Below are 26666 nucleotides of genomic sequence, written 5' to 3' on the forward strand. Positions count from 1 at the left end.
GTCAATGCTATTTGATGAATCAGATCCAGTTCAAAATGGAACTTATAAATTACCCCAACTATTTCCTAACCACACTAACTTAATATGAACCTTTAACTAAAAAGATAATTAAAATTTTCGGATTCATTTAGCATACTGACATCAAGCTAGAAAGGTTTGTGTATTATCATCAAATTCTGAGAACTCTGAATGAGCATAATGATGCATTTGTAGTCTCTGTAATCCTTAAAGGCCTAAATAAAAAGGGACTATATGACTTTGGAATTTGGAGATCCACCATCCAATTTCAATTAGTTTAAAGAAGGTCAGAAGTGGATCCTAGGCTCAGAGTAATCAGAAAACTATTCCTAAAATATTAACATCAGGTACAAAACTACACATCTACAAAAGAACAAATACAGATAGTGAAGGATGCATGTTTGAAAGTCAACAAAGATTAGAGGTTGAGAAATTCATAGGAGACATACCAAAGTAGACTATAGTAGACTTGTGGATTGCATCGTGTAGAAAACAGGGATATCATTAGAACAACTTACAACCAAACAGGCAAATGATTCTTAATTGAATGAAACCACCCTGGAAAGTATTACTAGCATTCCTAACAAGATGTTACTATTCCTGTCCTAATGATGCTAGAGTAGCACCAGTGTTCTTCTGGTGACCATAACGTCAACAGCATTAACCTATCATTTCATCTGTTTGTCTCTGTCTATGTACTCACTTACTAACCTCCATAATTTTCATCATTTCTGCAAAAAGTGTGTTTTCCTGTGCTTTATCTATTCAATATTCCAAAGGCATACCTACAGTGTAGGAATCTCTCCAAGTAGTTCTTAGACCATTAAGTGTAGTGGGTAGAATGGCAACACTAAAGAAGAAATGCTCAAGTCATAATCCGATCAGAATCTGAAACTGAGATCACATTTGTAAAAAGGGTCATTGCTTAGGGCTGGAGAGATGGTTCATCAGATGTGAACTTTCCCTTCAAGTAGATGGCCCAAGATGGTTTCCAGCTCTCACATGATGGCTCACAAACATCTGTAACTCTATTTCCAGGGGTTAGGAAGAACTCTTCTGACTTCTCCGGGTACCAGGAATGCATGTGGTATATGTACATACACAAAGGCAAAACACTCAGATACACAAAATAGACAAATAGTAAAAGTTCAATTAATTAAAGTCTTTTCAGATGTAACTGTGTTAAGGATCTTTAGATGAGACTATCCTAACTACTAAGGTGTACCTTATTAATTAATTAATTAATTAAGTTAGTTAGTTAGTTAGTTAGTTAGTTTTTTTGAGACAGGATATCTCTGTGGCTTTGGAGCCTGTCCTGGTACTAGCTCTTGTAGACCAGGCTGGTCTCAAACTCACAGAGATCTGCCTGCCTCTGCCTCCCAAGTGCTGGGATTAAAGGTGTGTGCCATCACCGCCAAGCTTACTAAGGTGTACTTTAAATTTAATGATCATTCATATAAGTGAAAGAAGAGGAAAAGACAAGCAAATGATAGAAGGCAGAAGCATACGCTAAAATAATAATATATAATTACAAACCAAGAAATATTTGGAAACATCAGAAGATGAGAGAGCAAGGAAAGATTGATTCTCACACAATTGTGAGATGAAGTGCAGCCTTGCCAATATGTTAATTTCAGATTCTGGTCTCACTGCTTTGAAAGAATAGGCTTCTAATGGCTTAAGCCATTAAAGATGTCTTTATTTATTAAGGCAACCATAGGAAAATAATATAGTCCAAACCAGTAAGTACATCTCTGAGAGAGGAATGTAAGGCAGTGGACAGAACAGTTGACGTGAGCTTAACAAGGACAACAACAATCCAGACGAAAAGGAGAAACCCCAGGAGACCTGACCTCTACAGAGAACTACAAGCAACTAAGGAATGCTGAGAGTAGGAGGAACAGTCTTCTCCAAGGAGGAGCACACAACTTGCTATCCAGTACCAGATGGTCAGCCCTGAAAACATAAATACAAGTCACATTACATAGACTGAGCACATTGTAGTGTTCTTGTTACATGTTAGGAATATATATGATATAGACTTACATGTTAGGAATATAATTTACATCATACGTACATATACAAACACACACACACACACACACACACACACATATAAAACAAGAACACACACACTCTGAACATGTAAGAAGAATTTCTAAGAGAGCAAGTGGGATATATGAGATGATTTGGAGGGAAGAAAGGGGAAAGGAAATGATGTAATTATATTATAATCTGGAAAAATAAAAGAAGGAAAATTTGAGGGACATAGATTCAGGTTTGGATCTAGAATTTCTCTGTACTGGTTGTATGTTTTGAACAAGCTATTCTTTATATCTGATCTTCAAGTTTCTAATTAGTGAAATGATGGTGAACTCCCTTGCAGAACATTGTGGGTTACATGATTCATAATGTACTTCACTGTAGGCATTGTTATCATTTATAAAACGGGGTGACCCGAGGCCTTGATGGGTCCCCTTGTAGGTGGGAGGCCACAAAGGATGAGAGACAGATAGATAAGCCATGAAGAGAAAGCTAGGGTATAAAGTTTTTTAAAAGGGTTATGGAGGGGAGGGGAAGGGGAGAATGGAAGGAGAGGAAAAAGTGGGGAGAAGAGAGAGACAGAAGCTGCCTCTCCAGAAGCAGGGCAGACAGGAGAGAACAGGCTAGAAGAGGCATAGGGAGATACACTTCTTGCTAAGGCAGCAGGAGGAGGGGATTTGGGAGTGGGCGGGGCTTGCCTTTTAAAGGGTCAGGGTACCCAGGTGACAGGTCAGGACAGCAGATTACAATAGGCATGCCAATAATATTCTGCTCCAGGGACTGAAGAAATGGCTTAGTGGTTCATAGCAAATACTGCTCTTAGAAAAGACCAAAGTTCAGTCTCAAGCACCTTATTAAGGTGCCTGACCAAAGCCTCTATCCGCAGGTCCAGATGAACCAACACCTACACACACACACACACACACACACACACACACACACACACACACACAAACAGACCCATAAATAAAAAAAAATAATTAATTTAAATATTTAAAAAAGATTCTGCTTTATGTCCAGTGTTCCATCAGTTTATTAATAATAAAAGTATGCAATACAAATTTACACACACACATGCACACACAACTTTTCTTGAGCATCAACACACATTTTAGTAAAGTATTTACTAGAGCCTAAGAAGCTGATTTATTTGGCATTTGGTTATATAATTCCTAATGCTCCACCACTGTTGTTCACCAAATGTTTGAATCTTATATCCAAATTCAGTACCTATGACATTTGAAAAGTAATTCCTTACGTGTTAGTTGAACCATATTATGTATGACACTTTTCCTGTCTTATTCCTAAAATCCTACATAGTTTATAATATAATAGATCAGAACATTATGAGAGAATGTTTGCTGTTGCCCTGGGTATAAGGTAGCTATATCTAGGGACATATATATGTAGTTGACAGATTTCTCCTAGTTGTTAGCATCATAAAACTGAAAATAGTACACTAATCTCTACAGAGATACATAACTAACATGGTGTCTTCGGTCAACCCTAATGAAAACAGATAAGACATGGATGGAATAGAAGCAACTTCCACAGAAAAATAATATAGGAATTAAGCAATTCAGGTATTGCAGTTTCTAGAATAACTCCTTAATTATAGAAAGTTGAGACTCTAATAAGAGCCATTCAAAATACACATAACAAAGGTAAAACATAATTCTAAGAACTAAGGTTTTTCTACTTTGTTAGGAACTGAAGCACAACGGAAATAACTCGTCACTATTTATAAGTGACGTGATTTCATACATTGGAAAAGACTCCGTCCTAAACCTCCCAAGTATGGAAATAATAAAAAGATAACAAACTTCAGAAGGAAAAATCAATATGTAAGAATCAAAACTCATTATTTTCATCAATGGCAAATCACTGAAACAGATGTCATAAAAGCAATCCAACTTATAAGACTGATCAAATATAACCAAAGATATTGAATATATTTATAATGAAAATTACAAAACACTGAAGAAAGATATTAGAGACACATAATACAGAAAAATATATTATGTTCATGGATTGGTAGAACCAGTATTTTTATTATGTCTTCATTACCAAAAATGATTAAGAGATTTAGTGTAATTCCTATCAAAATATTCATGACACTCTTCACAGAATTATAAAATTCTTTAAAACATATTGAAACACACACACACACACGTGCACAAACACAGCAACTACAGTAGCTAATGCTATTTTTTATCAAAAGAACAAAGCGGGAAACAACACGTCATCTGATTTAAATACATCATCTGAAGCTGCACTGACCAGAAGTTCATGAAATTGTACCAGCGTAAGTATATGTTACAGAATGGGGTGCCCAGAAGAAAACCCATACATCTAAATGAGTTAATTTTTGACAAAGATGTTCTCACTGGAGAAATGAAACTGCTGAGAAAACTGTTCACACACAGAGAACAATGAAAATATAGTCCAATCTTTTGTCAGTTATGAAAATTAACTGAACTGATTACAGACCTTAATGTGAGGCTAACTACTAAAATAAACTACTAGAAGAAAACATAGAGAAAAACTTCTAGGCATTAGAATTAGCAAGGATATTCTGGGTAAGATAATTTAAAAAAGCACTAGAAACAATATAAAATACAAATAAATAAAGCTAGAAGCTTCTTGACAGCAAAAGAAACAATAGAGAGAAAAATAACAAAAAAATGGATAAAATGATTTGCTAAATATACATCTACTAAGGGAGTTAATAGTCATACCCCCCCAAAAAAAAAACACGAGAAAATAACACCGAAATTTCTAAATGGGCAATAGACATGAATTTACATTCTCAAAAGATGATAAATAGTTCACATATTAAAATATTAAAAATATTCTATGTCACAAATTATGAGGAAATGGAAATCAAAACCACAATGAAAGCACGCGGCACACCTGTTAGCCTGAGTGCCATCCCAGCATCCAATGATGGAAAGGGACAACCAACCTCTAAATGTTGTCCTCTGACCTGCACAGGTATGCTATGACACATATGTGTCCACATTCATGCACTGACATCACATACAAACACAAGAATGATAAATAAAAAATTCTTAAATTACAAGGAGATAGTATATCACTCCATTAAGAATAGCTATTCTCAAAAAGACAAAAGATAACAAGTAATGGTGAGAATTTCATGCAAAGGAGAGCCTTGTACACTGTTCACAAGAATGTAAAGAAGCACCATCACTATGGAAAACAGTATGCAAGTTTTGCACTTATGATTAGATAGGCCTTGAAATTACTATGGTAAAGGGATGTCTACATTCTCATGATCATTACAGCATTATTTACAGTGGCTACAAAACAGAAACAAACAGGAAGTCTCTGAACTCCTGAATGGATAAAGTCTAGTAAATATGAACAATGTAATGCCATTCCATTGTAAGTGAAGGAAAGCAGAAGCTAATGAGGAAAAGGGGATATTGGAGGGGTTGAGACCCAGACACTAAGTTATATTAGGGAGGAATTGGAAGAGGTTTGCAACTGTACAGCAGAAAGGCTACAAATAACCATGTTATCTATACAATCCAAAAGATTGAAGAACGGATTTTCAAAGTTTTTACCATAAAGAAATGATAAATGTTTAAGAATATTTAAGCATATTTAAACATTGCACAATGGGAAATAAGTAAATATTGCATACTCTATTAACATACACATTTGATATACCTATACCAATGAAAATTAAACTTAATTTTAAAAATCTCTAACAAGCTTTCAAATAAATTAAAATTAAAAGTGTAACAAATTATCTTTTATATTACAAAGTCATATAAAAAATACTTCTTTATTCACTCATTCAATTAGCTTTCATTAAATGTTTCATCAATTTTCATGTTAAGGTGTCATCTTTGTTACTAGGGATTATGCTTGCAAAATGATATATTTTTTAAAAAAAATAGAAAAAAAAATTTCAGGTAAAATAACCAGTAAAAAATAAAACAAACCAAACTGGAAATGTGGCACAATTGGTAAATGCTTACCTACCACGCACAAAGCCCTGGGTGTGACACCTGGCATTACACAAACATGCGTAGTGGCATAGACTTGTGACTCCAGCTCTTAGGAGATAGAGACAAGAACATCAGAGTGTCAAGGTTATTCTCAACTACAAAGCAAGTGTGAGGTCTCCCAGAGATTTATAAGACCTTGTATCATAAACAAATAAACAGACAAAGCATACATTTACAGAAATATACTGTAAGAAAAATTTAATTAGTTAGGGAATCAGGGAAGGCATCCCAGAGAAAATTAGTTGTAACATTGACTTAATAAATTGTTTTACTTCAGTGAGGTGAACACAAAAGGAAAGAAAGGATAATGAAGAATGTTTAAAAAAATCGGAGGCTGCTATGAGGGAAAAACATGAGTCATTCTACAAGAGACAGCAGCTAGGCTGCAATATTAATATTAAGGGTATAAAATGACTATTGCAAACATTTAGGGAAAACTAGATGGCTCTCTGAACTATAGACATAGCTCTGATATAGTTAGTGGAAAAAGATTAAAGACACAGGCTTATAGAGAAGATCAACGACTAGGGATCAGTGATGTGGTGCTCAAGGGGATTTTGAGAAGGAAACACCATATGAAAACTTAATGGAAATCGTAAGAGGAAGAATATATTCGAGAGAAGGAGTTTAGTTTGGCACACCGGTAAGTTGGAAATCTAGGAGTCATTCAAGGAAAGAGCTCTAGAAGGCAGTACAGAGAGACAGTCCAAGCTGGAAAAAGATATGGTAATCATTCAAATACAATACAGGTATGGGAGAAAGTGATGTGATTCAGGGATCCAAAGAGGACAGGTGCCTAAAAGGGAGTTCTTAGAATGTGAGCTTCTAATGATGTAAAATTGTACTGCAATTCAACATCCCCACTTTCATTCATTCTGACTCTTAATTATGATTGTGGGATATATAGGAAGAAATGTAGTATATGCAGGGTTAGAGCAGATGTAGGCTTCCCTCCATGGTTTTGTGTATAAGGATATAGAGGTATTGAACCTAATTCCCATAGATGAGTCAGCATTACAGGAAACCATATGATGGTGAGATTATTTCAGCACTAAAGGGGATGCTTATGCCCTATTTAAATTTGCTACCTACCCTCTCCTCACTCATACTTTACATCTCTTTCACTCTCTTTCTTCAAGAAACAGTATCATTGAGGTACACTTGATAAAGGTTAAAACACATAAATTTAAAGTATAAAATTTTAGATGTTTTCACAGACTGATTATTCCAGGAAGCCACTACCACAATGGAATAACAGTTATTCATCACCCCTAAAAAAATGTCTGCTTTAGAAACTTTTGACTTCTTATCACTCATTACTCATTAGCTTTCAGTTCCTAAAACTGCACATATAAGTAAGATCAGACAGTATGAACTTATTTTCCTTTCCGTATATGCCATATATGAGATGTATCCATGTATCAATAATTCACTCTGATTCATTATTTTGTAGTAATCTGTTACACTGTAATCTGTTTAGCTCTGCCTCCCAATGGTCATACAGGTTGTTTAAAATTTTTAGCTAATACAAACAAAGCTGTTAGGAACATCTGTGTATAACTCTAATAAAGAGTCCTTCCTCGTGTATAGGAGTGAAATTGATAGATCACATATAAATTTTTGTTTCAGTTTAAATGAAATTAAAGACATCAGACTATTTTCAAAGATGACAGGTATACCATTTTACCTTTTGACTGGTTTTCCACATTCTCACAAATACTTGGTGTGATTACTTAATTTCAACCATCCCAAAAAGTGTGCTTAAGCCTTTAGTTTGACTGCTGTTTGTCTAAGAGTTGGAAAGCTGAGCATATTTTTTAATGTGTTTATGCGTTTTGTGGACTAAATCTTCTAATCAATGAACACAGTATGTTTTCTTAATGTAGCACATATTTAAAAATTCTCTAATAAATACTTTCATTGCAAATATTTTTGTATATCATTTATCTTATTTTTTAATGCATTAATAATAATTCCAAATGAGAATAGGAGTTTTTATTGTTTTTTTTTGTTTTTGTTTTTGTCTTTTGAAATACTGTTTTTCTCTGTAGCAGCCCTGGCTGTCCTGGAACTCACTCTGTAGACCAGGCAAACCTTGAACTCACAGAGACCTGCCTGCCTCTGCCTCCCAAGTACTGGGTGTGTGCCACCACTGCCTGATAAAAAGTTTTAATTTTGATGAAATATACCTTATCAATTTATTCTATTTCATATAAATCATACATTAATCAACTCTTAGAAAACTACATAGTTATAGAAGTTAACTAGATTGAGGAAATAACCAGGCTAGCTAAAAGATAAAACAATTATATTTTTATTTATTATAAGGGGAAAACTCATGAAACAGGAATGAGAAGTCCAAGCTTGGTTGTGCTGTGAGGGAACCACACAGAGAGAGGACCACGTGACATATTTCTCCCTGGGTCTCAGAAAGTCACACCCTAACTTGGTTCCACCTCTTTAAGATAACTGGTTGGCAAAGACCCATCACACAGGTTTTTTTTGTTTGTTTGTTTGTTTTTTACTACAGTTTCCAAGTATATAGAGTAGCACCTGGCAAATACTAAATTTCAATATTAATAAATATCATACAAATAAATGAACCATTACAATTATGAGATGTATATATTATAAAAACTTAGTTACCAGAATCCTAGAAAACAAAATGATCTTAAATTTAAAGTATGATTTAGCTTTTTAATCAGATCTAATATGAAGTCTGGTTGATAGAAGGACCTAGATTTTTTTTAAATCCTCCTGGTTTAGGAACCTGGCATTATTTCTCTAGAGACAGTATTTCCTACCCTACCATGTGATTTTGAAATTCTGCAGAACTGAAGTTTAAAGAAGTAAATCCTCTATACCTTTGTCCCTTTCATTCCCCCTGACTCAAGTCCTGTGTGAACCCTTGTAAATAAATCAAGGCTGCTCAGTTCTCAAAAACTCTAATTGTTCCAATTATAAATAAGCCTCAGGATGGATTTCAACCAGCAGCAGCCCCAGAACCATTATCAGCTACTATAATCCATTATTTTTCTTTCATAATTAATTTCTCTAAGTAGGTCAGCACTATTCCCTTTATTTAAGTGCTGTTCCAGCAATCCTGTTTTCCCAACATCCAAAGCCAATTGTAACCATGTATGTATTTTCTATTAAGTATACCAAAAATATTCTTATAAAAAACTAAATCAGACAGTGAGAGTTTTTTTCTTATGAGCAATAAGGGAATGTAGTATATTAATGTGCAGCTATACAAGCTCTGACTCTACAAAGTAAGGGCCTAGTGAAAGCATATAAAACGTTATGATTTCTAGATACATGGGTGCTTTTGTAGGTGCTCAAGAAAATAAACAGTGAGCAAAGACACATGAATGAGTGAAAGGAAGAAAAGGAAACAGCCAGTCTCATGTTCGTGGGGCTGAGCATCTAACCCTCTGAAAACAACGGTCACCACAGCTAAGGATCGGCAGTTCCACAAGCACACAATACACATGTGTGGCATGTGTGCTACATCGAGCTTATCACAGGGTAGTACAGACAGTGTTGGATGCATATCTGCCTACACCATGCATGCCTACATATGAAATCATAGTTCATTTGATACACTCTAATGAAGACAAAATTTCCCTTAGACCTTATTTATTCATTGAGGGGTGATCCTAAAAACTTGGGCTATCTCCATTTCTGTGAACAATGGGTTAGACATTGGAACTCGGGAACGTGGGATCAGAAAAATGCTCCAGCAGAGAGTACTCCCTGGGAGGATTTTGATAGCTTACTGAGATCAGATGACTGGGAGAAGGCCTAATAGAAACAAGAAAAATGGCTTATATGAAGGAAAATTAACCTGGGCCTCATTTGTTAGGGTGAAACTTTTGAGAAGTTCATATCAAGGATGATGAAGATGCAGTAGGAAACACGGAGAACACAACTCATTATTTGTTATAAAGTGGTTCTGTCTTTAAAAACATGTTTATTAATTCATTAAGAATTTCTTTCAGCCCGATGGTGGTGGCACACACCTTTAATCCTAGCAGTTGGAGCTGGGGGAACAAGCAGGTGTATCTCTAAGAGTGTGAGGAGGCCAGCCTGGTCTACAGTGCTAGTTCCAGGATAGCTAAGGCTGTTACACATAGAAACACTGTCTTGAAAAACAAAAAGAAAACAACAACAAAAACAAAACACGAATCTTTAATGCGTTTTGATCAAATTTACTTCTCCCAGATCTCCCACACACACTTCTAACTTTGATTTCGTTTTTTGAAATTATATATAATATATATATATATATATATATATATATATATATATATAAAGCTAATAATCCACCTCAACAAATTCATGCTACTCCTATAGTCATGGCTGTGGGGACATCCATAGGTCAATAAAACAGAAGCCACACCCTTGAAGAAAACTGACTCCCTATACCCTAGAAGCCACCACCTCCTCAGTTATGGTTCTAGTCTTCTGAGCCTCTTCCCCCTCATTTAAATAAAGGTTTCTGCATGAATTTAGTGCTAGTGTTTCTGAACCATTACAGGTTAATTCCATATAATTCATCTTGTCCAAGAATATACTAGATAAAGGGCAGAGTTATAAGTCATAAGAAAAGCACTAATCCCACATGCAAGATGTTCTGGGTTCCACCCCAGCACTCAGAGAATATACTGATTAGATTTTGGTGTGGGAAGTCCTTCTGTGTATGTGTTGCTTTTATTGGTTAATGGATAAAGTTGCTTTGGCCTACAGCAGAGTAGATTAGGGTAAGGCCGGAATTCAAAGATAGAGGAGGAAAGAAAGTGGAGTCAGAGAGATGTCATTTAGCCACCAAAAGAGAAAAATGCAAGCCACCAGCCAGAAACTTACTGGTAAACCACGAGCCTCGTGTAAAAAATAAAATAATAGAAATGGGTTAATTTAAGATGTAGGAATTAATCAGAAGCCCAAGCTAATAGACCGAGCAGTGTTTTAATTAATAGAGTTTCTGTGTGATTATTTCAGGTCTGTGTGGCCGGGAACAAACAATCAGCCCTTGCCTACAGATTTAAAAAATTAATTCTCAAAAATTAATATAAATTTAAGGAAAATGACAACATATTTTTTTTTACTCTGAATGAGCAAGGTCTTTCTTAAAAGATAGTAAGAAAGGGGGTCTTGAGTTTTTCATGAAAAGAAAATGTAATCAGCTTCAACTACACACTGCTGAAAATGAATCCAGGAAAAGACTAGACACCCTAACTTTCTGAACCACCACTGGCTGGGCTTTTAGTAGGGCCCCTCATCAAATATTTACTCTTTACCTAAAAATATCCTAGTCAAAAAGACTGAATGATTACCCCAGTTTAACGTATATTTAGTGATCTGTGAATGAACTTTCATTTCATGCAAGCAAATGGTTTTGCTATCCCAATCAACGAATAACTTCATCTTGTAGGAGCTATCATTACAAAGGAATGTGAATGGAAATTTTAAACAAATGGGTTCTAAAAGAAACCTCTAAAAAGGGCTATTTTTCATAGTGATATTACCATTAAGCAGTTGAGGGCATGCCTTTCACCTAACTTATGAGAAATAAGAAAGAAAGAAAGAAAGAAAAAGAAAGAAAGCCATAAAAACGAAGGAAGGAAGGAAGGAAGGAAGGAAGGAAGGAAGGCAGAAAGGATTTTTTTGATTCATAGCAACCCTTGATGTTTAGCAACTCCTACTTGAATGTGTCTCACTTAGACTGAGCAACCCAAAGCTTATTCCTAGAGATGATTATCTTGGTTTTGTTGGGGCTTGGGGAGGGTTTGTGGGAATTCGAAGAATCTATTTTTGACACTGCATTTGTGATATATATGAAATTTCTTTGGCATTTCAAAACTAAGATTATCAAGGGAACTTTTCTTGTGGGGTGTGGAGAGGAGAGGATATGGTAGTGACCACATGGAGGACTTGTAGAACTCCTTTTATTTCAGAGAAAGGGATGGGGCTGAGAGTGAATGAGAATGAGAATGAGTGAATACCTTATTTCCAACATGGATCTTAATGACGCTGCTCTACCACAGGCATGTGATGATGGACTATGAGGGAGAACACTGACCTCACCATGGACTGTGTGCCATGTTTTAGTTACAGGACAAGTCCACTGAGCCAAGTGTGTGCACCTTATTTGTACCTTGTGGACCTTCAGAAAATACTTGTGCACTCAAGTACACATCAGTGCACATCAACCAAACACATCTTGCCAGTAAGATAAAAGAAGTAGCCCAATACATTCTAACTTCCTGAAGTAAAGCATCATATTGTCAGAATCACTCTCATCCTCCCTATTCCATACTCCTGCCAAATCAATTCAGAGGAAGGACAAGAATAGAGAGAGAAAATAAACGTAAGAAAAACAATTAGCCAGTGCACTCTACAAAGCCTGTACCATTAACTGGAACTGCATGGCCGTTGTTTGTGCTGCCCGAGCCCTTCATGTTTGCTAGTTTGCCCGTTGCCCTGAGGGAATAATGAACTAAGCAGATTAGATGTAGACTGATGTGTCCACGCCATCACTGCCTCTCACAACACACACACTGTTCTGAGTGTCTGAACACATGCAGGCAGGTAAACCCAGAAAATGGGCACTCCACGTTGGCAGGAGGGGAAGAGGCTGCCAACAAACATGGCCTGTTTATTATTTAACAGTTGTTACTGCTAGAGGCCTGGCACAGCTATAGAGCACTCTCTGTTTCACTGCAAGTCAGCCTGATTATGAGAGCGTGTGAGCCAAATTGTGTTTACCATAGTCTGTGAGAACCTCAGTGCCCCCAACAGACATGAAAGTTCTTACAATAGCTCTCATCCAAACACAAAATCATCCCTGACATGGAGGTAAAGGGCTTCATGAGTTTAAATCTTGTCTGATCAGCTGTCTAGACATCTCCCCATGGACTTGCTTTTCCCCTGGTTAAGAGAAATCTTTCCGCCCTAATGGTACAGATTCTAACCCTCTGCGCTTGGTTGTTTTACTTTGGGACCTAAATCAACCAAATAATGTGAGTCACCCAACACTTGTATTGCTTATGCCATCCTACAAGTATGGCTCTCCAGACAAAGCTCTGCTGCCCAGGACAGCAACCTCCTGCTTCTTCTTCGCCAGGGCTGCCTCTGCAGTCAATCTCTTCTCTGCCAACATGGGCCACAGGTGGATGCCTTCCTACAAATCCAATCAGCAGGATAATGTGCTACTATCACAAGAGTGGACCTTAATGACAAAGAGCCCTGCTTAGATGGTCACCCCATTAACTCTGATTTGATTATTCTGCCCCAGCAGAACACTTGGCTTCAAAACCACAGATGGCACCCGCCCAAGAGAAAACCTGTAGAGAAAGTGCTCACATGTGGTTCATACATTGTCAAAATATTAAATTTGATGTTAAAAATATATGTATCATAAGAACTTAGAGTTCTTGGCTCACTAGGAAAGAGCTCACTGCATTTTTTAAAAAGCAAACTGAGGCCAGAGCACAACTATGATAGCCAGGCAATTTGAATAATCTAATTATTTTCTTTGAAATTCAACAAAAATTAGTAGTTCTTTTAAGTATAAGAACCTTGTATTTTATCTTCTATATACAACCTATGCAGTTTTTGAAACTATACGAGTTGTTTCCATATAACTATTTATAAATTCAAGATAAAACTGACTCCAAAAAATCTAGTTCAATATTTTGAAAATGAATAATACCTTGAACGAATTTTTTCCTTAGCCATGATTAAATCTTACCAAAATGCTTCTAAAGTTGAAAATAAAGATGAAGCATGCATCTTACCCATGACTATAGTATAGATTCTCTCTCTCTCTCTCTCTCTCTCTCTCTCTCTCTCTCTCTCCTCTCTCTCTTTCTCTCTCTCTCTTGCTTCTGCTGTTGTTTTTGTTTGTTTTCTCAGATAAGGTTTCTTCTGTATGTAGCCCTGATTGTCTTGGAACTTACTTTCTAGACCATGCTGGCCTTGAACTCACAGAGATTTGTCTGTTTCTACCTCCCAGTTGCTGGCACTGAAGGTAAGCACCATTGTCATATAGTTTGTTCTTTGTTTCTTTTTTTTGTTTATTTTAACTTTTATTTTTTATTCTCTGTATATCTTTGTTTCTTAATTACAGTTAGCATGTATATGCTGACTCACAAAAGTATGGTTGGGTTTAATTAATTTCTAGATTTTAAGTGCCAATCAAGGAAAACAATGTTTATCATTAAGTAAAAATATGACTTTATATTTTACACTATTGTGGTTTTCAAAGACATTAGTTACATCTCAGTTGCAGAATATGTTCATATAAATTAAACAAAACAATAATCAGGAAATTTAGAACAACAATTCCCATAACTAGTACTGAGTTTATCCTTAGTTTAATCACTTCCTTCTGCAACCTAGTTAACTCTAGTCAGGAATCTCCAAACTGCCTACTTAAAGCAATACTTATACACTTAACAGAAAATAAGCCCTACCACAGAGTCACAAAGGCAAAGGTGGTATTACAGCCATCAGCAAAACAAACAGGGAAGAAGATAAGCATATTGTTCTACAGGCTATCATGCTACATTCTAGAGGCAGACATGATGACAGTTCACTCTTCTAAGACATGTACTATCCATGTAATCTTTACAATTCGGTAAAATAAATACTATTCTACTATAGATGAGGAAACTGAAGTGCAGAGAGGTTCCCTAACATGTCAAGACCCTACAGTAAGAAAAATAAGGGCTAAAATCCAAATTATGGTGCTGCTTCCAGAGGATCTTCCATCTCTGTTGTGCTTCTCACAACCTTCTCTGAAACCTTTCTCTGGGGTTTCAGAGTGTGGTCCTCAGGCTGGGAAATGTTAGAGGTAAGCTAACTTGAGAGCCCTAACAATAGTGGAGAGGGTGCCTAAACTGGCCATCTACTGTAATCAGATTGGTGACTACCCTATTTGTTATCACAGAACCTTTATCCAGTAACTGAAAATCAGATGCAGAGATCCATAGCAAATACTGGGCTGAGCTCTGGGAGTCCTCCTAAAGAAAAGAAGGAGGAATTGTAGGTGCTAGGGGGTCAAGGTCATGACATAGGAACCCACAGAGACAGCTGACCTGATCTCATGGGAACACAAGGACTCTGGAACAGCTAGGGAGCCTGCATGGAACCTATCTAGGCCCTCTGTATGTGTGTAATAGTTGTACAGCTTGGTCTGTTTGTAAGGCTAGTAGTAGTTAGATCAGGACCTGTCCCTGATGTTTAGATGGCTTTTAGGAACCTGTTCCCCATGATGATTACACTGTCCAGTCTTTATACAGGGGGAAGAGTTTGGTCCTACCTCAACTAGATGCACCATGCTGTGACCAACTCCATGGGAGGCCTGGTCCTTTCTGAATGGAGATTGAGAAGTGGGTAGATGGGAGTGGAGGGGAGAGAATGGTAAGAGAGAAAGGAGGGGAAACTGTGGGCGGTATTTAAAATGAGGGGAAAAGGAGTTCTAGTGTGCTCTAGAACTCAGGCAGAGAAAGAGAGAGAATTTAAAGACTGTGTAACCTACAATTAGTTACATATACACACTTTCCCTGGGAAAGAACAAGAACCATACATCTAGCCCAAAGGCCTCAATTAAGGGATGAAAAGAATCCGCAGAGCAATGGTGGCACACATGGTAGATTATAACAAGGGATAAGAAGTGACAACTAAAAAAGGCAATGCTCTTTTCATGATTCATTCTGTCCTTAGAAGGAAAGGTAACTGGGGAAAAGGTGAAGAGCCCATCTGATGCTTGACCGCACTCACGCTGGCAAAGCAGAAGTGGGATGCACCTCAGACTCACCAGAGACTCTTGTCAATTAACTTCTCAAGCAGGTATTCTGGAAGAGAAAAATTGAAGATTTAAGAGGTAGCTCTGCCTGATGTGGGGAGTGTCATCTATCTATCTGTTGCTTTCACTGGTTAATTAATAAGGAAACTGCTTGGCCTTTAATAGGCCAGCCCTTAGGTGGGTGGAGTAGACAGAAACAGAATGCTGGGAGAAAGAAGCCAAGTCAGTCAGTCGCCATAGCTCTCCTCTCCAAGATGGATGCAGGTTAAGATCTTCCGGTAAGCAGCTACCTCGTGGTGCTATACAAATTATTATAAATGGGTTAATTAAGATGTGAGAATTAGCCAGTAAGAGGCTAGAGCTAATGAGCCAAGCAGTGTTTAAAACAATACAGTTTCCGTGTAATTATTTCGGGTATAAAACTAGCCATGCCGGAGCCCAGTGGCAGAACACAGCCCACCACTCCTATCACTACATCTGCCCAGGTAGCCAACTAGTAAAGAACACTTGCTGATCTTCCACAAGACAGGAGGTCAGTCTTATCCACACAGGGTTTCTCACAAATACATATAACAACAGGAGTTTTGACAGCCTCTTCTAGAAAGACACACACACACACACACACACACACATCTTTACAAAAAGAGGTTGGGGTAAAAAAAATAAATATGTATCTTATAGAGGTCTTACAGAGGTTACTATCCTATTAGTCTAACACATAAATACACAACCATGCCACCCTGAGTATATATGCATGCAACTATATATTTAGCGGTAGTTATTCAATCTGAATTTCTTATCTCTCTTGGATCTCTTTGGTGATTTATATTTACTTGAATTCATCGATCACATTGAAAATTTAAGTTTATATGGGGAAAATGTGTTGTAGTTGCTTTAATTTATTCATTTCTTGAATTGTTTCTCTGTTCACTTTTTACTTGTGCATGTGTGGCTTTCTTGTTTAGGAATTAAATCACTTGAAACTAGCTTGTTTACAGTTTTTTATTCTCTTGGAAAAAATTAACTCTGATTTATTAGTTTATCTTTTTAAATAATTTTATTGTAATTTTTAGGTTTATTTTTACAAACTCCTTCTTCCTGTTTTGCAGGCTTTTTTGTTCTTACTATCCATCTTGCTGAGTATTATAATATAATATAATACAATATAATACTATAATATATTCATTATAGTTTTGTTCTAGTAGGAACAGTGGCTAGCTTTATAGATTTTCTTTTGAATAGTGTTTTTATCTACTTCTTAATGTCCTCAAGTCACTGTAAATTCTAAATGTTTCTTTAGATGAGGGGGGGGGACTTGATCGGGGGAGGGGGAGGGAAATGGGAAGCGGTTGTGGGGACGAGGCAGAAATCCTTAATAAATAAATAAATTTAAAAAATAAAAAATAAAAAAAAATCATAATTAAAAGTGTTTATTCTTGGGACTGAAAAGATGGCTCAATAGTTCAGAGCACATATTACTCTTTCAGAGAATGTAACTTCAGTTCCCAGTACCCATGTTGGTTGGCTCACAACAGTACATAATTCCACCTCCAGAGTATCTTATACCCTCTTCTGACATCCACTGACATCCAGGCACATGTACACAGGTATAAGTATACATGGAGAAGAGAGGAGGGCACAATAGAAGAGAGGAGAGGAGGACATAGGAGAGGAGAGGAGAGCACAAGAGAGGAGAGGAGAGAAAAGCACAGGAGAGGAGAGGAGAAGAGAGGAGAGGAGAGCACAGGAGAGGAGAGGAGAGGAGAGCACAAGAGAGGAGAGGAGAGAAAAGCACAGGAGAGGAGAGGAGAGGAGAAGAGAGGAGAGGAGAGCACAGGAGAGGAGAGGAGAAGAGAGGAGAGGAGAGTACAGGAGAGGAGAGGAGAGCACAAGAGAGGAGAGGAGAGAAAAGCACAGGAGAGGAGAGGAGAGGAGAGGAGAGGAGAGGAGAGGAGAAGAGAGGAGAGGAGAGCACAGGAGAGGAGAGGAGAGTACAGGAGAGGAGAGGAGAGGAGAAGAGAGGAGAGGAGAGCACAGGAGAGGAGAGGAGAGCACAGGAGAGGAGAGGAGAGGAGAAGAGAGGAGAGAAGAGCACAGGAGAGGAGAGCACAGGAGAGGAGAGGAGAGGAGAAGAGAGGAGAGGAGAGCACAGGAGAGGAGAGCACAGGAAAGGAGAGCACAGGAGAGGAGAGCACAGGAGAAGAGAGGAGAGCACAGGAGAGGAGAGCACAGGAGAGGAAAGGAGAGCACAGGAGAGGAGAGCACAGGAGAGGTATTATGTGATTTATACACTTTGATTGAGCCTACCTACTAAAAAAATGAAAAGGATTTTGTATGTGTCTCATTTGTGTTTGACTGTTGCATGGGAACAGATGAAAAGAATGACATTACCTGTTTATTTCCTCTTAATTGGTAAAAACACAATTTTGATTACTGGTCCTTCTCCAACCCTTTTCTCAAGTAAGTGTTTGGCCATTTCTTGTCAACATTAGCATCCACATTCCAGTAATATTGTATCACTCCTTTCATAAACATAAATGCATTTAAGTAGAGACTCTTTAAAACCTATGTTCTACCATGTTTCCAAACGACGCTGTAAAATTAAGTCATGTTGTAGAAGGACAGGTGGAACAGTAGATGGAGGAAAGAAGCTGGAGCATCCCAATCTGTATCAGGAAGTCATGGCCTATCAGAAACGAACCTTACTCTGTAGATTGTCTACCCCATTGCTTTTCCTCTAACAGGAGAAATAAAGCTTTGCATATATGTAAATTTCTTAATTAACTGTTTAAATATCCTTTACTTTTTTATGTATGTAAGTGTCTTGCCTGCATGTATATCTGTTTACCACATGTGTCCCTGATGCCTCAGAGACCAAAAAAGGCTGTCAAATCTTCTAAAATTGGAGTTAGATAATTGTGAGCTTCTCATTCGGTGCTGGGAATTGGACCCAGGCGCCCTGAAAGAACAGCCAGTGCTCTTAACCATTCTCTCTCCCCAGACCTTATGCTTCAACATGCTTTAAGTCATTAAACTGGAAAGCTTTACTCTGATTTCCTGTTTTCTAAAATAATACAGTCAGCTGATACTGTAAAAACAGATTGTACTAAGTGGATCAGGAAGGGATTTGATCAATCCATAAAGGGTTTGCCTTGTATCCACAGGACCTGAGTTCAATCCCAGGACCCAGGGACCTGGCAGGAAACTGAGGGTTTATATAATCCCACTGCTGGAACTCTCCTACGACTTGCCTGGTAACAAGCTCCAGGTTCATGGAGAGACCTGCCTCAAAACACAAAGTGGGGCTTGACTGAAGAAGACACCAACATTACTCAGTGCCCCCTGTCCTCCAACACACAGCACGGTAACAAAAGCTTTTCTGTCACTTAGAACACTCTGGCAAACAAAGGAATCCACGAGGACTCGGTTCTCCAGTCTGTAAAAACATGAGGAGCAATACTTATTCTTTCCACATGGGTTTTCTATGAGTAAACAATGGAGAAACGGGTAGAAAATGATTTGTAAAGCAGAACAGAATCAGTATTTTACTAAGAAAGGAAGATCCATAGGAAACACTATGATGCTATCAAAGATAATAGAAACATCCAGAGAAGTTTATCCTACACAATGAGACTGTTTCTAGTGCGCCCTTTAGGAGAAACAATATATTTTGCTGCTTCTTTTTCTCCCATATATTTCCACAGGCCTTCTGTTTCATTTGTTGTAACTTTCTTCATTTAAGTCTTCCATGAAAAATCCCACAAAGTAATTAATAAAAGGAGAAAACATCTGGCAGCTACACAGGTTTGAATTCTGGCTCTGGTTTTGGGTCTTGTGCTTCTTGTTGAATATCCCTGGGTTGAATGAGTAATGTCAGGAGGAAAATATCAGATTAATTCTACATAAAGCCTGTTATATAATATGGGTCCAATCAAAGGATCACAAAATCAAAGATAATACATAGGGTTACAGAGTATGTATAATTCTTGGGCTTTAACATATCTCCTTTGGTTTCTTAAATACACAGTTAGCTTATTTTATGTTCCAAATATAGATTAAGTAAGACCTCATGACCGAGACATTGCTGTGTAATTTATGGAAGCTCTTAATTCAGTTACTCATTCCCAATCATGATGCTTTTTTAAAAACGGTATTTTCTTTTCTAAAGACCTAATTTTTAATTGTTTCTCCTGAGTCATTACCTAATTTCAACATTTTGTTTCTATCGACTTTTCATCTTCAATTCTTGTTTTCACTTTCTCCCATAAAATAATAGATTCTAGTCTTTAAACTGCAAGACAGAGACCATACTTCCTCTGGCCATAATGCACGGAATATTCTATAAAATCAGACAATATTTCCTGAATGTTTTGTGATGAGAGTTTGTTGGACTTGCTGTTATCTTGGATCAGTGCGTTTATTTTCTCTATGTTATCTTCAGAATCTGAGATTCTTTCTTCTATCTCTTGTATTCTGCTGGTTATGCTTGTTTCTGTCGTCTCTATGCGTTTACCTAGATTTTCCATGTCCAGCCGGCCCTCTGTTTGTGCTTTCTTCCTTGTCTCCAATTCAGTTTTCAAGTCTTGAACTGTTTCCATTATCTGATTGATTGTTTTTCTTTGGTTTCCTAGGGTATCATTCACTGCTTTATTCAATTCTTCAAACTTTCTGTTATACTTCTCACCCATTTCTATAAGGGCATTTTTTACATGCTGTTTAAGGACGTCAATAACTTTCATAAAGTCCATTTTTTCTACTTCTTCTTGATTAAGGTGTTCATGTCCTCCTGTTGTGAGGTCGCTGGGTTCTGGTGGTTTCATGTTGTTTTTCAGATTGTTGGATGAATTCTTGCATTGGCGTTGGAGATAGAGACAGAGACCCACACTGGAGCATCGGATTGAGCTCCCAAGGTCCCAATGAAGAGCAGAAGGAGGGAGAACATGAGCAAGGAAGTCAGGACTGCGAGGGGTGCACCTACCCACTGAGACAGTGGGGCTGATCCATTGGGAGCTCACCAAGGCCAGCTGGACTGTGACTGAAAAAGCATGGGATAAAACCGGACTCTTTGAACATGGAGGACAATGAGGGCTGATGAGAAGCCAAAGACAATGGCACTGGGTTTTGATCCTACTTCATGTTCTGGCTTTGTGGGAGCCTAGCCAGTATGGATGTTCACCTTCCTAGACCTGGATGGAGGGGGGAGGACCTTGGACTTTCCACAGGGCAGGGAACCCTGACTGCTCTTCAGACTGGAGAGGGAGGGGGAGAGGAGTGGGGGGAGGGGGAGAGGAGTGGGGGGAGGGGGAGAGGAGTGGGGGGAGGGGGAGAGGAGTGGGGGGAGGGGGAGAGGAGTGGGGGGAGGGGGAGAGGAGTGGGGGGAGGGGGAGAGGAGTGGGGGGAGGGGAAGAGGAGTGGGCGGAGGGCAGGAGGAGTGGGAGGCTGGGAGGAGGCAGGAATCTCTTTTTTTTTTTTCTTTCAATTAAAAAAAAAGAAAAGAAAAAAAAAAAAAAACCCAGACCAGGACTATGAACTCCACAGAACCTGCCATTCTGCCTGAGCAGCTTTGAAGAATATCACAGATTTCTTTTAGGTAGAGTTTATATAATGCCTTATCATTCACAAACATTTCACATTTCTAATATACGTCTTCAAAACACTAGCATATGCTGATCTTGTTATTGCTACTAACAATGCTAGAGAAAACAAAGTGGAATGAAAACACTGTCAGGCTGTCCTATTCCTGGCCAGCAGAACAAGCACAGTCACAGGCAGCCTTATTTTCAGATTGACCAACAGTCTTTTGAGCCCGAGTTTCTCTTTTGTCACTGGTGGGGCGGGGAATGGGGCAGTAATTATTTGAGGTAGATCTAACCAGTATTATAGCAATAGTGCTCTTTATTTTTGTAATAAACAAAAAGCAAGCTACAGATAATCCTGGGATGTGAGGGAGAGAGAGGAGGGTCAAAAAAGCCAAGGTGGGGGCTAGAGAGCAGGGCAGCTGTTAAGGAGATAAACTTGTAGTCCTTGAATCTTTGTCCATCACCATATGAGATAATTACTTAAAGACAAAGACCTCCTCTCCTCTGTGGCCTCCTCCAGAACCCTGTAGGAAAGGAAGGTGACTGCTGAGTCTTCATTTGGGGAGCAGCAGGAGAAGGCATTCTCTCCTTAGCTAAATGAGCCCCTTCCTGACAGCTGTGGGAATACATGCTTGTGCCACCAGGCCCCTTAGAAAATTATGCCTAAAATGACTAATGTTTAATCAGTCCAAAAATACAATACCAAAATAAAATCCAAACACACACACACACACACACACACACACACACACATCATAACACACAATGTTTCAAAGGAAAGTAATTTTAGATTAGAAATAATGTAGCTAGAATGACATATGAACCTTGTTGCAAATCTTCTAGTATTTTTAAAGAGGGAAGCACCTGAATAGGACCTGAGAAATGCCCTAAGTTATGAGTTTTGACTCTTGATTTTAGTTTCTGCAATTTCCCTGCCTAGCGGTGTGGTCTTACCCAAATGACTTAACCTCTCTGGATTTTTGGTCCTTCATACTTAAAATGAGGGGTTTGATTGTTCAGTGATGTCTAAGAGCCCTCCTAGAGATACAAATGTCCTAATCTATAATAATAATAATAATAATAATAATAATAATAATAATAAACATTATCTGGAGCTTTACCATGTGGAAAGGATTTCTATATGCATTGACTGATTGCTTTTACGTGCCAGCACTGAGGTAGTATTATGATGATTATACCCATTTTTTAGAAAAGAGATTAAGAAACCGCAAAATGGTAGAGCTGGCATTGAACAGATGTTCCCAAGAGGAAAATACCCCTTCAGTAAAGGAAGCAGCTGATGCTAACAAGGACAACTAACAGCAGATAATTTAGAGCACAGCTCTTGTTTAGGGGTACAGCGATTTCTAGCTGCTGCATAGGGGGATGATAATCTACTATGTGGAATGTTATCTGATGATGTATTTATCAAAAAAAACTAATAAAAAGAAAATTAAAAAAAGATACAATAATTGTTACTGCACTACACCCTAATGAATTATTGTGTTCAAGGTTCCCACAAAAAAGTAATATTATACTCGGCTTATGTTTTAATTGATTTATTAATATTTTATCACAGGAATGTAATTTAAGCTCCTCATGATTTAGATCTCATAAACCTTTAGCATTTTGCAAATTCAAATTCCAATTTAAAGCCAGGGCGAGCAATTAACTTTTCTATCATCTTGTCAGGGGAGAAGGTTCGTGTTTAATTTGAGACAAAGTGACAGAAATATATATACACTGTATGTATTACTCCAATTTAATTTATGAGTCAGCACCATCCACCTTCAAAATGTAGATTTAATAGGAAGGGAGGAAGAAAAGGCTTTGCTGTTCTGATAGGGCTGTGATATCCACCCTGAATTTCATATATATGCCCATGGCTTTCTGAGAACTGCCTGGGCAGTTAGACTGCAGGCTTATTTCCAGTTCTTTTGTTCTAAGCCCCCTTCCCGGATTCTTCTTTAATATTCTTTCATACAGCATGTGACCTGGAGGATGTCAGAAGGAAAACCAACCCCTACCTGATCCTCTGCTCCAGCCTACCCATCATGCTGAGAGCCTGTTTTCTTTGCAGCTATCCATACTGGCTTTTCTTAAACCCAGATGAGCCAGATACCATGGTAAATACTTCCAGGAAATCATTTCTTCATCACTTTTCTCATTTTCCCAAAGCAATCTTTTAAGTGATGTCTACCTAAAACAAATTAACAGCAGCAACAAAACCCCTCCTCACAACCTAATTTTCATTTGCACATTATTTACAGCAAATAAACCAGTGGTACTTTCCAGTGATCTTTCAAAAATTATTTAAGGACAGGTTAGGAATAGATGAGCTAAAATGATGAAGGCAGTCAGGTAAATGGAGGGAAAGACCTTCCCTTTGGTGGTTATTAAACACTGGAACAGAGCCGCAGAAGGAGGTTAAGGAATTCTTCCTAGCTCTGTTATCCTATAATTCACCAAAGGAGCACAATGCTCTATGCTGATGAGATGAGTTACATGACATCTCCTCCCTGGTTCAATCAAAGGGAAGCAATTTACATCTCAAACCAGTTCTCTCATCAGTAGGACATAAAAACTGCAGAAGAGAGACACAGCAAATGTGCTTATTTATATAGCATCAACTCGGTTGCTACTGTTCTTTATTATTTTCCTTTGCTCCCTCCTCCCCTTCCCTCTATGGTGGCCATTTTGAATAGGATGCTTTAAATTCTAAAGTGAAGAAAAGAGAAGACTAAGAACAATTCCAGAAGAAAATTAAGTAAAGGTTTCTTATGATCCTGAAAATCACTGGGCCTTGTAGTATTAGGCTAATCTTTTGTTCCATTTAAAAGTAAAATCTGATTCCCTTTGCAGGCCACATGAAAAAAATTAGAAGACGGTTAATAGAAAATTCTGGAAGGGAGCCTGACAAATGTTTATTTGCTTCCTAGGCATATAATGATGTGCTACATAAGTGAATATAGTACATTTGTCAAAGAAAGGCTGTGCTGAATTAGTAAGGGATTTTCATTCATAAAACAAATTTATTTTACTAATAGTCTCTATTAATCTTAGTTTAATTACATTGGGCATTTTGTACTTGCACAAGTCAGTGAAAATAGCCCAAAATGTGTTGACTGCACCTGCATAAATGCAGTCCTATCTCTAAAATCTATCACAGGAAGGGGAACAAGCTCTCACAGACATGGCTTTTAGGCAGAATGTGGGATTAAGCAGAGGGGTTTAAATACAAGAGGTAAAATGGTAATCATATTCATCAAGTACACAAAGAAGCAAAGACAAGAAGCTCTAGATAATTCTTTTTAGTGGACTCACTAAAATAACAATAACAGCTTGATGAAGAGAACTTGATTGTAGAAAGCTTGTCCATTTTCCATTTTCTCTTTACATCGTGCAATAAAAAAGGAGCACCTGCAGTCTCTCCTTGTGAGCGTATGTGTGTGACGTTAGAAGAAATCATGGGACATCAATTTCCTTACTCTTAAGACTCCAGACTATAATCTCCAGGGCACACATCCCTGCCACAATGTCACACTGAGCCCTTAGCAGTACCTGTGCAGTACAAATGCCCTCCTGAGCCTGCACACACAAGCTTTGCTTTATATTCTTTATTATTCAAACACAGAAGCCAGCATCTTATCGTTTTAGACTTCCAGGTAAAACACACTTCTTTGTGCCGAGTCTTTTGAGATAAATTACACCAAAATATCCAGTACCTTGCATCACTCAGTGGCATCTGCTTTACTGAGACATAGCAGCCAGCTGCAGCATGACTGCTGTGGTGTCCTACTCCTTATCCCGGAGGGGGAAAAATGTTGTTAACAGCACATCACGGGTCTTTGAAGTGCCTGAGAAAACCATAAACTTAATTACATTGGAGGGCTGGTGTGAGATTTCACATGAAATTTGAGCCTTAGTTATTAAAAATAAAAATTGCATTTACTAAATGCTTCTTACAGTAAACCAGTCAACTTCAAACTTTCAAGATTGTATGAGATAAACTGATATTTTTTAAAAAACAGAAAATCCATGGGTTTCTAAGAAGCATTTTATCTCGTCTCTTTCCTTTCCTGCTGGTTCTTTCTTTACTTCTCTGTTTCTGTATGTCTCCCACCTCCTCTTCCCCCCTCCTACCGCATGCCAACATTTCCTCTTACACTTTCTACCATTAATTTGGAGGAGGAGATTGTAAAATTTAGGCATAAAAAAATCCTATTTTTGTTTCAAAATCCATGTACTTTTATAACTTAAGTTTGTAATTTCACAGAGCAATAAATGGCTTTATATGACTGTTTTCATATGTTTGTAGCTACTCTTCAGATATCAGAACATTGCTATAGATTCCTATACTCATGCCTAATATACTACATTAAAGCTTGTGGCACGCTCTAAACAAAAGCAGTCTACTAGAAAAGCTTTTGTTAAACATGGGTAGAGAGCAGAGCAGTCTCCATGTGTGCACAGGCACTTCACAAATGCAGTGCCACTGACAGGACACACATGCTCTTCCTCACTGCTCTGTATTCAAGTTCCCATCTCAGGCTGAAATACTCTTTCACAAATGAAAGACGTTAAGGACTAATCCATGCTTATGTTCTGAAACTACAGTTCCTGTCTTAGTTAGGGTTGCTATTGCTGTGCAGACACCATGACCACAGCAACTCATAAAGGAAAACATTTAATTGGGGATGGCTGGTTCAGAGGTTAAGTCATTATCACCATGGTGGGAAACTGGCAGCATGCAGGAAGACAAGGTGCTGAAGAAGGAGATGAGTTTTACATCTTGATCTGTAGGCAGTAGAGAAAAACTGCTACACTAAGCCTAGCTTGAGCATGTTAAGACCTCAAAACCCGCTTCTACAGTGACACACTTCCTCGAACAAGGCCACATTTACTCCAACAAGGCTCTAAGTCCTAATAGTGGCACTCCCTATGGGACAAGCATTCAAACACATGAGTCTGTAGGGGCCATTCCTTTCAAGCAACTACAGTTACTATAGTGTTTATGTTATAATTAACATTTACAAAACAATCAGGAACTCCAACAAAATTAAGATCTGATTGTCTTACAAAGAAATTTGCTAGAAGCCTATATTGAAAAGGTAGAAACAAAATGTTTTTAAAACTGGGAAAGTTTTTCTACCAACCCCGCCACAAATCCTTTGGTCT

General features: G+C 38.0%; 1 protein-coding gene across 5 annotated transcripts in view; it reads right to left on the reverse strand.

Moving 5' to 3' along the window:
- Positions 1-26666, reverse strand: part of Zbtb20 (zinc finger and BTB domain containing 20) — a 777531-nt gene that overhangs the window by 480336 nt on the left and 270529 nt on the right. For 3 of the 5 annotated variants that reach the window (XM_041672750.1, XM_041672751.1, XM_041672754.1), the window contains one exon: positions 15922-15958. The exons of the other annotated variants lie outside the window; for them this stretch is intronic. The gene's annotated coding sequence lies outside the window, so the exon portion shown is untranslated. The remainder of the gene's footprint in view (positions 1-15921; positions 15959-26666) is intronic. 5 annotated transcript variants of the gene reach the window in all.

This window comes from Microtus oregoni, unplaced genomic scaffold (genome assembly GCF_018167655.1).
Source record: "Microtus oregoni isolate MIOR12 unplaced genomic scaffold, Mior012 000023F_ref0000262, whole genome shotgun sequence".
Taxonomy (NCBI): Eukaryota; Metazoa; Chordata; class Mammalia; order Rodentia; family Cricetidae; genus Microtus; species Microtus oregoni.